This window comes from Neofelis nebulosa, chromosome 7 (assembly GCF_028018385.1).
Source record: "Neofelis nebulosa isolate mNeoNeb1 chromosome 7, mNeoNeb1.pri, whole genome shotgun sequence".
In the NCBI taxonomy this organism is placed as follows: Eukaryota; Metazoa; Chordata; class Mammalia; order Carnivora; family Felidae; genus Neofelis; species Neofelis nebulosa.
The window spans coordinates 100,456,568-100,472,851 of record NC_080788.1 but is presented as its reverse complement, the minus strand read 5'-3'; the positions used below and the strand labels follow the sequence as shown (position 1 = coordinate 100,472,851).

The following is a 16,284-nucleotide window of genomic DNA, read 5'->3' as shown; positions in this document are numbered from 1 at the left end:
CGGGGCTCGAACTCGCGGACCGCGATATCGTGACCTGAGCTGAAGTCGGACGCTTAACCGACTGAGCCACCCAGGCGCCCCTCTAATTCTTTTTTATATTTTCACATGTATATTCTTCTAGTACATTATTTCACAAATATTATTTTCTGGTAAATATTATAATCTCTCTGATATAGGTTATTCTACAAAATGACTGGAAGAAGATCCATCAAAATGTAAACAGCATATTACCTCTTCTATCCTATAATCTATAGGATAATGAAAGTAGCAGAAATTGCTAGATATGTCCAGCATCTGCTCTTCTCTTTTATGCTTATAATAGAATTTTCAGCTAGGAACATAGATGTCAAGGATAACTACTTTTCCCAGCCTCCATTGCTGCGAGGTGTGTGGCTATGAGACAAAGTTCAATGCGAAGACTGCAACAGTGATAAATGTCAACTTGTGGGCCATGCCCTCCCCTTTCCAACTACGTCCCTTCCTGCTGGTGATAAGTGAGATCCTTAGGGCAAGCTACTACTTTAGATCATAAACCAAGAGAAACATGCTTGAGTGATGGACTAACATGATAGAAAAAGCATGGGTCCCTGGATGTTCTTGAGGAGCAGAGCTACCTTTCCAGCCCTGGACTACCCATACCTCTGAATTATTATGTGAAAGAGAAATAACTTCTGTCACCCACGGTGAAGTCAAGTCTCTGTTACGTGCAGTTCAACTAACAACTCAAGTATTTTGGCAATTTAAGTATTTTCCAAATTTTCAATAATCACCGTGAATTACTTTGATTATCTGAAAAAAAAAGTTTGTTAAGCATCGTTTCATAATGTTAAGAAAATTAAGATAGCACAGAATGGAGTTCAAGCGACGTGTGACTTCTCTCCATATAGGAGAGGAAAAAATGAAATCCACAGTTTCAAGAAGTAGTTAATATATCCTTTCAAGGGCATAAACTACACACAAACTCCCTGAGTTGCTATGACCCTTTCATCATGCACCAAGGCACTTTATTTCAAGCCTTTTGAAAAACAGTTTTAACAAGGAAAAGTTGTTTAGCTCTAAATAAAATCTGCTTTAAAATCTGCTTGAGGAATATTCTAAAAAAATAAAACTCTAGTCAACATATTATAATTATCCACTTGAGAAGATATCTAGACTTCTTAAAGTAAACTTAGAAACATTCTTAAAAACAGCTTTATATGCACTCATACCTTTAATTTAATAAGGGTGTTGTTTTCTCCCCACATAGAATCATAATGACTCACCCCTACCATACGTAATTCCACTGGTCCAACAACTGTGTTGACTGTCCATCAAACAAGTGTTATGTTTTGATTTTACTTTCCTCTGGAGTGGAGCTCACATAACCTCTCTAATCTCTGTGACCCATGGGCCCGTATTATAAGATGACTGACCAAGATAAAGGAGTCAAATCTACTCCATATAATAAAGATACCTCATCCACTTGGGGATCAGCTCTGAAACAATGGCCTCACTAAAACCAGTCTCTACCCATATTAGAATAATGCATTAAGGATCCTTTAAATCTGCAATAACATTATGCCCGTGATATGTGATGTCTTTTGGAAGATCATTAAAGCCTTGTGCACTGGCGTGCAAGACATTTTTCCCCAGGCAGACCTCAAAGACTTATATGTAATTATGTATCAGATAAAGGATCTATTTTCCCCCCTTCTACCCCCAAGAGAATGTCAAATGGTCCTTTTCTCCCCTGTGAATCACAACCCCCCCGACACTAATACGGCTAACTTATATTCAATAACCAAGGAGGTATGCCAGAGTTTCTTCACTCCCCTCTAAGGATAACTACGCCAGTATGTTTTCAAGATCCCCCTAAACTCTCTCTTGCAATAGGCAAATAGAAGCTGATAGTCCAAGCTCTGAATTCTCAGTTTCTCTCCCCCTCTTCCCTTGACAGGAACATAAGCAAGCCAACTCAACAGGCCTAATTACCATGGTAACAACATGCACTGTGATTATAGATGTGTTTGTTTTTTAAAATGACTCACAGATTGTTCTCCCAGAAGCCCCAGACACACAGGTTTCTGGGTGGTTTACAAAAGCTATTCAAAGTTTTCTTGCAAATTTCTCGCTCCTATTAGCATAACTGGTGTGATGCAGAGAGATTCATCAAATCAAATATGCCTTTCTCCTTAAGGAAAAAAAAAAAAAAAAACGCCACTTGGTTCCTTAAACGCTCCAACATTAATCAATTTAAAACTTGGGTTAATAATGAAATTAATTTGAGTTTGTACACTGGAGATAATTAATCTGTTCCTAATTTAAATAATTAAGGTATTTCATAATGTAGTTTTAGAGACCCAAATGAAATAATCAAGTGAAATAAAATCATCACTAAAAAAATAGCAAATAAAATAGCCTAAATCTGTGGGTACATGATCGGTCCCATGTAAAGTGTTACAAAAGAATAAATGTTAAGTCTTAATACCAAGATGTTTTTAAACTGACGTCCAAAATAAAGACATTGACTTTTTAAATGCATACATGAAAGAGTCCAGATATTTGGAAAAATTGGACTGTTCTGTTCATTTATTCAATACATATTATTTAAGACACGCTATGTAATAAGTATCATTGTTTACAACCAGAACATCGCAATAGGGCTTAGGGAAGACCATTTTTTTTATTGGAGACAAAGACCATGGGTGTGGCTTAGTCTATGAGAAAGATTCTTTGCCTCACAAGGCACCATTCGGGGTAAGCTCTCAGTGAGAAGGACAATTTTCCAATGATAGTATTGGGCTTAGAATTCAGAGTCCTGACTTTGGCATCATGGTTGACTCTCTCCAAAAAAAAGCACAGTTGGTAATTTTGGTATGTTGGCTTTCCTCAGTATGAATTGGAAACAAACCTTATTTTAAAAGAAAATTTAAATGGAAACTTATAAATCTATTTAACTTAAAACTCTATCTCCTGATGCTTTCATATAATACAACATATAAAACACACACACGCGCGCGCACACACACACACACACACAAAATAGTCACTAAAAATCACTGTCTCCAAATAGCTACACATTTTATGCACTGTTACCAATAATATACTCTTCCTCTAGAGTTTGAAGGGATAAATTGGCTAGGTTATACTGTGGTGATGAACATTTCCCAAATCTTAGTGGTGGAAGACAGCAAAGCTTATTTCCCACTCCCACTACATGTCCATTGCGGGTCAGTGGAGAGACCATTCCTGGGTTGTCTTTACTCTAAGACCCAGGCTTAAGAATGCAGCCCCCATTTCTGTGTTCCTACCACCACCAATTGCCAAGGAATGCACTCACACCCTGATTCTTAGAAGCTTCTTCCTGGAAGTGATAAATAGCACTTATGCTCACATTTCACTGGCTAATACAAGATATGTGGCTACATCTAACTAAATGGACAGAGAAGTGTAAGCCTTTCGTGAGCTGGGAAGGAAAACTGGAAATATGTATGACTAAGTACATGGATTACTGGACAAATAGTGCAAGCCTGAGATTGGCGCTTAAGTCAAAACATCGACATCTGGCTATTCCAGGGAAATAGGCTTCCTCAAGTGATTCCTTACTCCAAGTTCTTTGTGTCTGTGACTGCTATTGGTCCATAGCAGTGATTTCTGCTAGAATTTGGTAAGAATCCCATGGACAGAATAAAAGATACTCTAATTCCAGCTTTGTAGTAACAGTAGTAATTACAGTAATTAATAGTTAAACTTCTAAATAGTTACTATGTGATGCATTCTGCTAAATGAACATTTTAACACATTATATAATTTTCTCCTGACAATTTTGTGAAGTAGGTATTGTCATTATTATTTCCCATTTTATAGATGAGGAAACTGGGGCATAGAAAGTAACTTGCTTTAGAGATTCCGATTCCAAACTGGTGTCCTTTAATTAACTATGCTCACTTGTGTATTAAGCTTTAGAAAATTATTTTTTTAACATTTATTTATTATTTTCTTTAGAGGGAGCGTGAGTGGGGGAAGAGCAGAGAGAGAGGGAGACTTGAGGATTCAAAGCAGGCTCTGCGTGCTGAGAGCAGCAAGCCCGATGCAGGGCTTGAACTCACAAACCACGAGATCATGACCTAAGATGAAGTCAGACACTCAACTGTCTGAGCCACCCAGACACCACAGAAAATTATTTTTTACACTACAGTATTTTAGGATTATTTTAAGACTTATAATAAAAAACACATCATTTGTCTTTTACCTAGAAGCTTTCACTTTTTCTTACTTAACTTTTGTATTATTTTCATTAAAAGAAAATCTAGGGGCTGTTCAATATCAAGGGTTTTTTTTTTCTTAGTGAAATTATTTGAATGCCTATACACCATGATGTTCCCTAAACACAGTCATCATTTATGAGATTTTTTTTTTTTTAATAGCAAAGGATCAGCTCAGTTCTCTAAAAAGACTCAAAAAGGATGGGTTTTTTTTTTCCTGTTTAAGTTTTTTCACAATTTTTCTAATATGGTTCTGTACAGATCAGATAAATACCCTTCTTAAATAGAGCTCTGTTGGCAAAGCCTAGAAATTAACTTTACTTTCGTGTTTAAAAATGCAACTATGAGTAGGAAGCACTCAATCATTTATTATAGAAAAGGTACTCCTACTATTAATACTTAGTCTGCTATGATGAGAACGCAAAGAAACCACACCTCAAGGCAAGCAGTCAAAACACTGTAATGACAGCAATTCCGCTGAAATCTCCCTTTTTTCACTATGGCTGCCTCACACACGTGGCCTCTGAAATACAATGCCAAAGTGGAAAGTAGGAACCACGAAGAAAAGGCAACGATAATAGAACTGCATGTTGCCTCCAGAGTTGGAAAGTGAAAACCAATTTTCGAAACAACTCATAATCTGAAATTCCAGAGATTAGTCATTCTTCTCTTACAGGTGCCGTAATCAACAAAATACACACCTCTCTAGAGAAAACAAGGTTTTCATTGAAGTCCGACAGGCGCCACACATAGAGAACCCTTGGCTTCTCTGGGGCCTGTCTTGGCCCAGGGTGGATTTTATTTACATCAAACTGACTTAACTGACCAGGCAGGAAATCTCATTTTATATATATGTGTGTATATATATATGTGTGTGTGTAACATATATTTATACGTATGTAACATATATATAACATATAATTTATATATATGTTACATATATATATTTACACAATTTTTTACAATGCAGATAATGCAAGAGTGGTTGTCTAAATTAAACGACATTCTTTTTTTTTGAAGTTTTCATTTATTTTTTTTAATTTACATCCAAGTTAGTTAGCATATAGTGCAACAATGATTTCAGGGGTAGATTCCTGAACGCCCCTGACCCATTTAGCCCATCTCCCCTCCCACAACTCCTCCAGGAACCCTCTGTTTGTTCTCCACATTTAGGAGACTCTTATGTTTTGTCCCCCTCCCTGTTCTTATATTATAAGTTAAATGACATTCTTATGGCTTTACAGGACCTGATGTATTTTCCTCTGGAGTAATTTGGTTAGAAGGTTATTTACTAAGTCTTGTATTAGCCATTTGGTATTTTCTTTCAGGATTCTTTCTCCCATCTACCTATATCACCACCATTTAACAAAAACAAGCTTTTTGTCTATGTGTGTATGTGTGTTTTTCAAAAGGAAATGCATGGAAACACTGGTCAACTCCAACTTGTGGGCTCTTGAAATATCAATTACCTTTTTTGAGCCTTGATAGCTTCACTTATAAAATGGGAATAATAATAGTGTTAGACTCCATTGACTGCCTACTTGTTAATCATCAACTCCTTGTTCTTTGCTAACACAACCAGACCTTTTCTCCGGGGTCTGGTGACCATGTGCTTCAGAGACGCTGTTCCGTGGCCCCAGGAGGAAACTCTCACATCAGCCAATCACAGGGGTTCCGTCTGCCTCACTTCCGTAGATAAAGCGTGTGAGCTCTGAGGGGGATTCAGCTGGAGACAGCTGTTCTGTAACACCAATAAGAGGTACATGAAAAGGAATCGGTCACCTCACTGTGCCTCAGATATTGAAATCTTCCTGTTATTCTGAAATTGTAGTAGCCATGTCAGCACCGGCAGGGGAACAGTCTAAGAGAGAAACCAACTGTGGAGGATGTCAGAACAGGAGGAAGGAAAGAATGCAGGTTGTTAAAAACAGTGTTCTGGAGTTACCCTTCTTTTAGGAGGTCTTGAGGCAAATTTCCTGTTGGTTAAGCCATTTTGGTAGGGTGTTCCTTTACCAGCAACCAAAAGTACCCTGATAGAAAAATTCTGTTCACTTCTCATAGGGTTATTTTTTAAAACTAATGGCAAACAGTAATGTATGCAAAGTACGGGGCACAAACAGCATGCCCAGCAAATGCTAGTTCTCAACTTGATTGCTGAAATGTGTTGATTTTCACCCATTCAACCATGAGTGAGAGCTTGACTCTATGTGGTCCGAATGGCTCCTCTGTGAGGTTTTCCTTGGTTCCTCCCAATAGAATTAAGGGCAAAAATCACTGCTTTCTCTACTTTGTTCATCTAAAAGATAATACCAAGTACCTAAGGTTTATTTTAAACAATAACATTGGCATTTAGTCCAGACAACAAGCCCTGTAGTGCTGATTGCAGTGTAGAAAAATATAACGAAACAAAGTAGTCCTGCTGACTGTGTAAATCAATTTGATCCGAATAAATTTTAACCCAGACCAGGTACTCAATGGAGCAGCCAAGTGTGCTACATTTGGAGACTGCCTAGTTTAACGGAAAAGTGGCTTTCTGTAGAGGAAAGACATATTTCATAGATTATTTTTTTAAGTTTATTTATTTATTTTGAGAGAGAGTGCATGCACGTGAGTGGGGAAGGGACAGAGAGAGGGAGAGAGAAAATCCCAAGCAGGCTCCACAGTGTCAGCACAGAGTCTGACACAGGGTTCAGTCTCACAAAACATGAGATCATGACCTGAGCTGACATCAACAGTCAGATGGTTGACCAACTGAGCCACCTAGGGACTCCGAGATTATTATACATGTATGTGAAAAGGACATACTGGCTCTGAATTTCATCTCATCCTTAAGACCTGACTGGGAACTCTCACCCGCCCCCACCCCCCACATCCTCACATCCTCACATGGTGTGCTCCTCGCCAAGGCTCAATTTAAATGTCACCTCCTCAGAGAGATCTTCAGGGACTACCCAACAAAAGTACATTTCCATTACCACCACCATCGTATGTATAATCTCCATCATTCAACTTGTTTCTATTTTCATCCATCTCAGCACTTCTCACTACCTGATATTTTCTTGTATTATAATTTATTTCTTGTCAATGGGGTCCAAACTTGGCTGGCTGTGATCTAATTAGCCTGGGCTGAGGCCAGGACCTGGGTATTTTTTTCAAAGTACCACTCAGTGATATTGAACATGCAGCCAGATCTAAAAGCCACTTGTTTATGTGTTTACTGGACCTCTCCCAACACTAGACTGTGAGTTCCAAGAAAACAAAGAACTGGCCTGTTTCGTTCATCCAAGTCTCCCTGGCCCCTCCAAGAACACGTGGCACATTGCAGACATTCAGTTAAGGCTTGTGGACCGAATGACCAACTGGGTTATAATTACATCAGCATTTGTCTGTTTCCCCTGTAGTTTATGAGCTCCTAGAGAGCTCCTAAAGTATCTAGCCCAGTCTGCATCAAAAAATAAGTGATGAAGGAGAGTTCAGTAAATAAATGAATTATAAACAAACTGCATTTGTGAGCTTAAATATTCTCTCACATGCACACACACACACACACACACAATAATATGTGAAGTAAGGGATGTGTTAATTATCTCGATGGAGGGGATCCTTTCACAATGTATACATGTATCAAATAAGCCCACTGTACACTTTAAATGGCTTATTTTATTTGTTAATTATACTTCAGTAAAGCTGAAATTAAAAACAAATAAACAAAAAACCCCCATAACTGTATTTGTGTGCTATATATAAGGAAGACAAAGATGAAACTGGGCGTGGCCACTGTCCTCAAAGAGCTGGCTGAAGGGGAAAAAAGGCAGATTGCCATTATACACACTAGAATGTGCTAACTGCTATGATGAAAGAACAAAAGATTTCAGGGGAGGTAAAAATTGTTTCTTACTGGGGGGGGGAAAGAAACCAAGGAAGGCTTCGTGGAAGAGGTAGCATTGGAACTGAGTCTTACAGAACAGATGGAATTTGGCTATTCAGAGAAGTAACACTGTGGGGTGAAGTGTGGAAGGGGAAGTAGGAAGGTTATTCTAGGGAGAGGAAAGAACACACACAAACCAGTCCAGCTGGAAGTTAGGAGGGCCTGGACTAAGACACCAGCTATCAATGTGGAAAAGAGTAGATAGTGTCAAGATATGTTCCCAATCACAGTGCAAAAAGCTATGGGACCAGCTACAACTTGGGCTGTTTGTTGAGGAAAACTGAAATTGAGTTTTTATAACTGAGGGACTGAGAGAATGGGGTATCATTAATAGGGAATCCGGTAGGAGCTAGTTTTGGGTGGGGAAAGGCAATAGTAGCACTGGTTTGGACATGTGAGTTTCATTTTCAGTGGGTCGAATGTTTGCAGGGTGCTTGATGCACAAGTTTGGCAGTGGATGAGTGATGAGGATGAAGGATCACATTTGAACTTACCTGCACGGTGACAATGACTAAAGTCATAGAAAAGGATTTGATAAAGGGAGAGGGAGAAATTGAGAGGCAGAAAAACCAAATCTTGAGAACAAACATATTTAGGGATCATAACTTGGGGGTTAGTGGGGAAGTTGGGAGCCTTGAGAGAGCTATGAAGGGTGGAAGAATGTGCCACCCCAAAATATACCTCTTTGACATACAGATTATTTTGAACAGGATACTTTGGGAAACAGCAGACACAGGAGAAATTCTGAAAACAGACTAGACGTTACCGCTTATGTAACGGAAATTTACACTTATAAAGGAAATCTCCATTTATAAGGGTGCCTCCTCCCTCTCCTACCTGAAAGGGAAGGATGACTAAATCCCTAGAGACTCTACTCAGTGGACAGGTATCCACTTAAATCTGCTTTATCTTAATCTCACTCTTATTTACCACACTTTTCCTGGTCACCTCCCCCATAACTGGCTTCCTCCAACCCTTCTTCTCTGCCTTTAGCTGAAGATGGTATTTCAGCCGGAATTCTAAGCCACCTCTGAGAGTTACTCATTTTTCCTGGGTATCCTGCATGTATACATGAGGTATACATGTTAATAAGTATGTTTGCTTTTCTCTCACTAATCGGCCTTTTGTTCCAGGGTTCCCAGATGAGAACTTAGGATAGTGGGAAAACTATTTTTCTTCCCCAACAGGTAGAAGAGAACAGGTTCGTTGAGGTTATAAGAGTCAAGGGGAAGCTCTGTTGGCAGCAGATCTAATTTTAAATTAATTTATGTGCATGAACTAATCACATTTGCAGGCAAAGAGAAGAGGGCCAATAAAGATAAGAAACCAAATACGTGTGAAAGAGATAGACTTATTGTCAGAACATAGTCCCCTACAAAGTAAAAAGAAATGGAATGGAGAGTCCAAGTAGAGAGTTTACTCTCAGCTTGAATGAAAGGCTGTGTTAATTTGACCTAAGAAGACAGGGGAAGAGAATGAGTGGAGACACAGAGGTATTTTGAGATGGTAAGTAATGAGGTTGAGGAAGCCTGTAATATATACCTTTTCAGATAAACAGAAGGTGAGGTCACCTGAAATAAATAAAAGTAGTGGGACTTAGGTTTAAGGGTTTTATTGAAAATGCACAGGGAATAGTAAAATAGGAAATTTAAAAAAAAAGAAGCAAAGGGTTTTCAGAGAACAGCAATGGCCCTACTGATGTTGCAGTGAACATGGAGTAGAACCCAGCTTCTAGACCCTCTTCACTAGCTCTGAGTGCCAGGTACTGGAGGAGAGGATTGTGGAAAGGTCTGACCCTGACAACCAGGCTGGCAGGAGGGCAAGGAAAGTCCAAAGCAACAGGGAGGAAGGGGTCAAGGGCCTAGTTTTCCCAAGCCTCTCCTTTAAAGAGCTTGACTGTTTACACATATTTGCCAAGAGATAAAAGAGTTGATCTTGTCTTATCTCAAACCTTGGTATAAAATGGTACCATTTCTAAGAAACATGTTATCACTCGAGATTAAGATTGAACTCCCTCTTTTTTAATGTTTAATGAAGTCCCTTAGAGATTGTTTGAACATCGATTCCCATTAAATATAACTCGTTTTCTGTAACATAAGAGTCTGGGGGAACATATATATCTCTAATGCTCTTACCTGAAAATCTGAATTGCAATTCCAACATGGCATCTTTACATTTGAACAAATCTGAACACAGAAACTGCATACTTACACGTTACACAGGGTGTTAAATTTAAACACTTATGGTCTTCTTTTTAAACAAATTTGGTTATACAAACAATTTTAAAAGTGACAAACTATAGAGACTTTCTCTGTCTGTTTGCCCTAAGACGGAGGGAGGTGAAATGGAGATTGAATTGGGAGGCAAGGTATTAATCATCTGGGCAAATCTAGAAAGGTAACTTAAATTCTAGGCCTTTTCTATTATCCATCATGGATGGTTTGATACAGGTTAGGCTCATCCCCAGGTCATTTTCAGTTGTACAAGTTCTACGATGTCAAAGGTCAGGAACTAAGTCTTAATACAGCTCTGTAATTCCCCTCTCCACCTGGATCTAGTAAAGCCAGTGATGGATCCTCCAAGTAAATGCAGAATAAATAGATTTGCAAATTAAACAAACTGAGGTTCATTATTCAACCAACCAACACAAAGAGTGCATTATAAGAAATACACATATGATCATTCAGGAGTTCTTCAAACCATTCAAGGTCAACCTCTGTTCCCACACCATAAATCTCAGATATTGTTGCTCTTAATAGAATCCCCCTTCATCTTCCCACCCAGCTCCTCTCAAGCCTTGTCCACTCCCTGCCTCACCAGTTTCAGAATCAGGGATGAAATCTGCAGTGGGAAATGAAACACAGAAGGATTCCCTATTTTCAAAAGTGAAATTTAGATCAGCATCACATTTCATTAGTAGAAACCTTTTTCAGAAATCTATTGTCGTTTAACTACCAAAGCCCCTTCTTCACAGGTTAATCCTCTCCATTATGCAGAGCTGGAGAGGGGCACCTGGGTGGCTCAGCTGGTTAAGGGTTGGACTCTTAGTTTCGGTTCAGGTCACGATCTCACAGCTCTTGGGTTCCAGCTCCAGGTCGGGCCCCGCACTGGCAGCTCAGAGCCTACTTAGGATTCTCTCTCCCTCTCTCTCTGCACCTCTCCTGCTGTCTCATGCATGCATGCAACAGGCACACACACTCTCTCTCTCTCTCTCTCAAAATAAATAAAGAAATTTAAAAAAATAAAATAAAGAGCTGAAGAACAATTTAGTACTTTAGATTCTCTTCCTTATTTCTGACCCTGCTAACTATTGGACATTTTTTTTCTCATCCAGCTAATGAGAAGAGACTAGAAGAACATGGGAACAACAGTCCCCCAGGGCCTCCTCTGTAGTAGCCTGGTCTACATTTGACCAGCCAGCTCACTGGTGTGACTGTCTACAATACGGGTTTGGATTTCACTATCAGGTCCTTGATATCACCAATTACCAGGAGCTATACAGATTTTCTTACTTTCTCCTTTTGATTTTTTTTTAAATGTAATGTTTTTTATTTTGTGTTTTAGAGAGAGAAGGAGATAGAGTACTAACAAGGGAGGGGAAGAGAGAGACACACACACACACACACAGAATCTGAAGCAGGCTCCAGGCTCTGAGCTGTCAGCACAGAGCCCAATGTAGAGCTCAAACCCACAAGACTTATTCATGACCTGAGCTGAAGTCAGAGGCTTAACTGACTGGGCCACCCAGGCACCGCCCCTCCTTTTGATTTTAAAAGTTACTTCTGAGATATTTTACTTGGGCAGAGATAATACTGGTATATGCAAGAGATTAAGTACAAATATTACAATCATCATGATCTTTATGATGCACCATGTTAAGAGATCCCACCATTTAAAAATGTCTCCTTGAAAACAATCCAATTAAAAAATGAGCAAAAGACTTGAGTAATCGTTTCTCTAAAGAAGATATACAAATGGCCAAGAGGTCCATGAAAAGATGCTCAACTTCATTAATCCTTAAGGAAATGCAAATTGAAAACATAAAGAAATACCAATTCATATCCATTAGTATGGCTACTATCAAAAACAGACAAACAAAAACCCCCAAGAAATGACAAGTGTCGGTGAGGATGAGGAGAATTTGGAACTCTTACGTAGTGCTGTAGGACTGTAAAATGGTACCATCGCTGTGGAAAACAGTATGGCCATTCCTCAAAACAATTAAACACAGAATTACAATTTGATCCAGCAAATCCATTTCTGGGTACCCCAAAAAAGTGAAGGCAGGGACTCAAACAGATAATTGTACACTCATGTGCACAGCAGCATTATTCACACTAGGTGAAACATGTAAGCAACCCCAGTGTCCAACAGATGAATGAATAAACAAAGTGTGGGGTAGACACACAAAGGAATCTTATCCAGCTTAAAAAAAGAAAGAAATTCTGACACCTGCTACAACATGGATGAACTCTGAAGACATTATGGCGAGTGAATTAAGCCAGTCACAAAAAGACATACCACTTACATGAGGTACCCAGAGTAGTCAAAGTCAGAGACAGAAAGTAGAATGGCGGTTGCCAGGGGCTGTGGGGAGGAAGAAATGGGAACTTATTGTTTGATGGGAGCAGAGTTTCAGTTTGAGAAAAATGGAAAAGCCCTGCCGATGGACAGTGGTAACGGTTACACAACAATGTCAATATACTTAATGCCACAGAATGGTACACTTAAAAAAGGTTAAAAGGGGAAATTTTATGTTATATATATTTTACTCCAATTAAAATATATATATATATATCTCCTGGAACCTTGGAGGTAGCTAGCGGCAAAGGTCGAGAATATACTAGTTTTCCCTTATGTCACCCATGAAGAAAAAATGCCATGTGAGTACCTACCACACAGCAGGCACTCCCCTATTCACACACAAAAGCAAAAACAAAACACAACAAAATGAAAGACAAAAACAAAAACAAAAAGAAACCCTTGATTACGTACTATTAACTTCTCTTTACAACGAAGAAACTAAGGTTTATACATTAACGTACCAGGTCAAGTAGTAAGAACCAGGGATAGGATTCAAAGGCAGATCTGCCGGACTCTCGAAGCCTGTGTTCTTTTCACTCCACGATGTTCTTTTATTCTACCCACAGTTGTCTTTTTGAACTGGCTTTCTGCTTTGACGATAGAGCTTTTATACTTAAAAGTTGGGCCTGCCTTCTGAAGTAGGCTAAAAAAGTCAGTCAACCAAATACATTCACTATGTGCCCACCATATGAGGCCCAGGGCTGGCCACGAAATAATGGAGTCATGTTTCCACTCAGCCATTGGCCATATGGCAGGAAAAAAAACCCATACAATTAAAATTTCAGTGTCCATCGACTCCCTCAAAAGCCACTGAATACTCTGGGCAAAACACTATGTCTTTCAATATTCCATATGGCCAGAACAAGTGGAAATAGTCCAGTTTTACAGCATAGAAGAATTTTTATCTTTTTCCTAAACCTTCTACCATCATAGTGGCTGATCTGCTGTTACTCACTGATGTTGTGCTTCAAGCTGGAATTTAACAATTAAGGAAATGTTTTGTGCTGTGCAGAAAATAGGCAGCTCTTAATTGTTTTCTAAAAGAGAACAGGGGGCCCTCTTGACTCTCCTGTGCTGTGCCTAAGGGCCAAGGTTTCATTTTCTTACTCTTTTGTGAAACGCAGCGAAGAATAACACAGATTATCTACACATCCCCAAATAAAGCAGGGTGTTGGCAGGATCCAGTGAATACAGCCTGAAGATGAGTAAGTACCAAAGGGTGAGCCCCATCCTTGTTCATACAGCCCAGATTCCCAACTTTCTATTTCATTTAGTGACAGGCAGCTTGATCACAAAACTGGATCCAAGTTAGGGGCATTCTGGATCCAAGATCCACCCTACATCTCCCCCTGGAAGATGATCTTTACATATTTTATTCTTTAGGAGGCAAATGGGGAGTGTAATTGTGAAGTACATGGAATGACCTGGCTTGCCTACAGGTTTGATTAAATTCATTGACTCCACAGGGAAACTCTACGGTTTCAACACTAGCAATATTTTGCCCCTTAGACATAGCACAAGTTTAATTTAATAAGTAACCTCAGAGAAGTAGACATTTTTTTTCCTTTAGCACCTAAAGATTCTCATCTCTGAACATGTGCTGCTACCCACAAATTTTGGGAAGCCAAATCAATTTCAGAAAGATGGCATTAAAAAGCAGACCTTACAGCTTCTCATAACCGAGAATGGTGAGAAATGAGGAGCCATATACACTCTCAACGGCATATTTAGTGTTTAAAAGCCTATATGTTAGGAATTTGAATATCTAAATACGACCTTTTTACTATTTTTTTTACCTTACTATAAGCAGTTCTTTCTTTCCTTTGAAAACTTATCTCTCTTCATTCTAAACATTCAAGAAGAAACCTTTCATCAATGACCATTTATTGCTTACCCACGCTTTCCATTGGAAACAAAGCTTAATTTTTAAAACCATGCTTCAGTAGGGTCTTATGCTCTTTCTCCTACATATCCTGCCAAAGACATCTCACAATTTCATTTCCAATCCATTAGACCTATTTAGTGTACTTTTACAGGTCGTTCATAAATATGAACCAGTCATAGTCACGGGCACTCTCATTAAGAGGATCCATTGCTCAAGATAACCAAAGAACAAAAATCGCATTCTGATTTTACCATTTGGGTGTAAACAGGTAAGGAAATAACCGAGCTCCACTTTCACGTTTTGTCCCTCACTAAGGTTAACATGCATCTTGACCTACAGATGAATAAAATCCACGTAAACATCAAATCCATATATATCTGATTCTGGACAAGTTAAACCCGCCACACTCCTATGAGAAAGGATGCAACTTTAGGATGAGACCTACTAGCAAATGGTAGCTCTGTCTGAGGTTATCCAGAAAGCAGCTGCACAGAGAGCAGAGGGAGGAAGACACCGTTTTTTTAAAACAAATACTGCCCCTCACATACGCAATTCCAGCCCTTGTTGGCAAATTCTGAGTACAAAAGGATTTAACCAAAAATAAATAAATAAATAAATAAATAAATAAATAAATAACAATAATTTAAAAAAACAGCTAAATCACAGTCGTTATAGTGCAAAACAGCAGACACCTCAGTGCAGTATGTAAGAAAGATAATGCAACGAACATTTTCCACCACTTAACACCCTTCAGACGAGGGGACTGCAACGCTCAGATGATGAGCCCACAGCTTCACAGCCCCAGTTGATTTCAACTGAGCCCCGCTTTTCTTCCAAGAGAACTCTGCAAACGGCTTCTTAACACTTAGGGTGTTTTTCTGACGAATCGCCAAAGCGAAGCGCCAACGATGATTTCAACAACAAAAACCAAACAAACGCAAAAGCAAATGTGCCACGAATTTGGCCATTCTCAACAGCCCTTCTCAAAGAACCCATCCTCTCATCCTTTCCCCCCACCGATCCCGAAGCAACGTCCCCCATCCTCCCTGAGAAATCCGCCCTTACAACCGCAGGCGGTGGTCATTCTCTCGCTTAAAAAGGAGCGAGCCCCAAAGCGGCCCCTTTACCTGGGCGCCCGCGGCTCGTCGGAGAGCGGCTGGTCTCCTGCGGGGGAGCCGATGTGTGCAGGGGAGCCCGGCGCAGCCCGCGCAGCCCGCCCAGCCCGGCCCGGCCCAGCCCAGCAGTAGTAGGAGCTGCCACGGAGCGGCCGCCGCTGCGCGCTGTGCGCTGTGCGTGTGTAGCAGCGGCGCCTGCAGCCCAGGGACTAGTCCCCACCCAGCTTTGTCTTCAATCATCGCGCTTTCTACAGGAAGCAGCGCATCTCCCACTTCCTCCTCTTCTTGGTGGCTCTCGGCTGCTTTCTTCTTTCCCTCTCTTTCGAGCTAGCGCTTTCACCTCCTCCTGCGCTGCCCACACTAGTGTGACCAGAACCCCTCTCCCCCTTTGTTCCAAGTCCCCCTGGTGCCTCTGTTCCTTCCTTCCCCTTTCTCATTCCCTCACCTCTAACAGCAGCTTCCAGCAACCGCCTCTTCGGGCCCCCTTCCGCGCACGCAGTCGGCTTCCCGGCAACCGGCCTGCACCGG

At 40.1% G+C, this 16,284-nt stretch overlaps 1 protein-coding gene across 3 annotated transcripts in view; it reads right to left on the bottom strand.

Moving 5' to 3' along the window:
- GNG2 (G protein subunit gamma 2) overlaps positions 1 to 16,284 on the bottom strand; it is a 120,891-nt gene extending 104,607 nt beyond the window's left edge. Inside the window, exon 1 of one of the 3 annotated variants that reach the window (XM_058739046.1) lies at positions 16,202 to 16,284. The gene's annotated coding sequence lies outside the window, so the exon portion shown is untranslated. Of the gene's footprint in view, positions 1 to 15,768; positions 16,015 to 16,201 lie in introns of those variants that run through there. The other 2 variants (XM_058739047.1, XM_058739045.1) reach the window with 2 other exon arrangements.